Genomic DNA, 2,714 nt, shown 5'->3' on the forward strand with positions numbered 1-2,714 from the left:
GGCGTCGGTGGCGCCCAGGCCCGCCTGTGCCGGCGTGTCTTGTAGCGGCCGTAGCGCCGTAACGGCCAACAGGAAGCAGAATGGCGGCTCAACGCCGTTCGGCACCGCCCGAGCGACCTGGTGGCTCCGCGTGGCCACCCCCTCGCTAGCGCACACATGCAGCACCGTCGTCATGGCGCGGCACACGCAGAGCACGCTCCCTGCCGTCGACGGGCCCGTGCCGCCCCGTTCCGTTGAGCTCCCCCTAAAACCCCATATCCCGACTCACTTAGCACCAAAACGGAGTCAGTGGACCCACACGACGGCGCTCAACCCCTAAACCACCCCGACCAATGCCCTGCGCTGCCGTAAACTTCGCCGGAGAACCCCGTTCTCGGCCACTGCCTCGGACCGCCTATATAAAGGGCTCCCGAGCTCGCCCTCAAGCACACACCCCCTTTTCTCCTCACCAGCACCCTGCCAGGCCACCAGGGGCACCTTGAGGAGGTCCTCTTCCCCGGCTCCGGCCGCCCCGTTCCGCCTCGGCCTCCACCACGATTCACTCCGGTGAGGCAATCTCCGGCGCCCTAATCACGTCAACTACCCCCTCAGGCTACCGCAAGCCTAACCCCCTCCTCAATTTCATCTCCGCAGCACTCTCCGACGAGACCCACGACTGCCCGAACCGCCGTCCGCAGGAGCTAGGGCCGCCGTCAACACAGTACTCGCTGGCGACCACCACCACCTCCCACAGACGCGGAATGGCGCCCTGATCATGGAGGTACACTCCGATCTCCCTACCTTGCCGTGGATCGCCGCCGGCGATCCCCGCGGCTCTCGGGCGCCGACGAGCCCCGACTCCCCTGTTTGAACTTTCAAACCTGACGGGTGGGACCCGCCCGTCAGCCTCTCTTTTGTTTTTTTAAATCGTTTGCAGAAGGCGTACTCTGGCAAATATGCCTCCTCTCTGAACCGTTTTTTTGGACTTTTCCGCAGAGCCCCCTGGAGACTTTCTGTTTCATTACAGATGGGTCCTTGGACCAAAACTCTTATAACTTTTGATCAGAAAAGTATTTTTGATTAATTCTTTTTCTGTTCCCTTTAGATTTTTGTCTAGTTTTTTATCATATTTATTTGAAAAGTATTTGGAACACTTTTCTGTACACTCATGGTATTTACGTTGCGTACGTATTTTTTTTTCTTATACCGTAGATACCGGAGGAGGTGACGGAGCTGCAAACTTTGCACAGTTAGACTCCGACTACTCCGAACCAGGCAAGCATGTTTGAACTCTTGATATGATGTGTGTTGTTGCATGTTTGCATTTTTGTACAGTCATGGCATGTTTATGAGCATCACCTTGCATGATATATCTCATGCACATTATCGGAATGTATGTTTCGGAAAGCATTATGTTGTTGGATACATATTTGCAAAGCCATGTGTTGGTATGCGGATAGGTAAGATGGCAGTGTTGTGACATGCCAGTCTTATGCCAGACTATTTGACTCCCGTGTCGTCATGACACGGTTCACATTTCCATTCATTCCATCCTATACTGTCACATGTTTTCTGAAAGGAATATGGCATAGTAAGTTGAAATCGTTTTCCTGGTACACACCAAGTGGAGAGGCCGGGATGAGGGTTCCATGGCCCTGGATTAAAGCCCGTCATCCGGTCAGGGGGCATGGGTGTTTCCGGTTGGGACCGAGAGGGGGGCATCCCTTAGAGCGCGCGTATAGAAATTTGATCCCATGCTATTCGAGGTTGTGGCCTCCCCGTCTCAGAGTTTTTCTTGGACGTTGGCCAGGGTGATTCTTGGCAACGTGAGGTGAAATGGGTGTCTACTAGTTACATGTGTTTCTACTGAAATACCGTAAACGGAACTAGTCCTTCGTGACTACAGAAATCCGTTGGCTGTGTTCAGTTCTTCCAAACTCTGCAGAGTCTCAATCTTTGAATTATCTTGTACTTTGTTAAAGTACTATAATTATCTTATCTTGTCAGGTGTTTAGCCTCAGTGACAAAACTCCGGTGGGATTTATGTGTAATAAATCCTGTTAAAAGATTATTCTTGTGGATGGACTAATCTCGTTATTTACATTTATCACAAAGCCCTGTCTGTGATGTCGCTTAGACGTCCGACGGTGGTATACCTGTTATTTACGTTCGTTATAAGCCCTGTCTGTGATGTCGCTCAGACGTCCGATGGTGGCATACCTGTTATTTACTTTTGTTATAGGCCCTGTCTGTGATGTCGCTCAGACGTCCGACGGTGGCATACCTGTTATTTACTTTTGTTATAGGCCCTGTCTGTGATGTCGCTCAGACGTCCGACTGTGGTATCTCTTTTAAAACCATGTCTGTGATGTCGCTCAGACGTCCGACTATGGTATTTCTTTTAAAGCCCTTTATGTGATGTCGCCCAGACGTCCGACTGTGGCATTTCTTTTAATGCCCTTTATGTGATGTCGCCCAGACGTCCGACTGTGGCATTTCTTTTAAAGCCCTTTATGAGATGTCGCCCAGACGTCCGACTGTGGCATTTCTTTTAAGCCCTTTATGTGGTGTCGCTTAGACGCCCGACTGCGGCATGCATTTTATTTATTTACCCTTCGAGGTGTCGCTCCAGACACCCGATCTGTTTTTTTTTCCAGCTATTTATTTTATTTATCAAGTCCTGAAAATCTTACCATTGTTATATGAGCATCATCCTTTATTCATGACGCATTCAT

Source organism: Triticum dicoccoides, chromosome 1B (genome assembly GCF_002162155.2).
Source record: "Triticum dicoccoides isolate Atlit2015 ecotype Zavitan chromosome 1B, WEW_v2.0, whole genome shotgun sequence".
NCBI lineage: Eukaryota > Viridiplantae > Streptophyta > Magnoliopsida > Poales > Poaceae > Triticum > Triticum dicoccoides.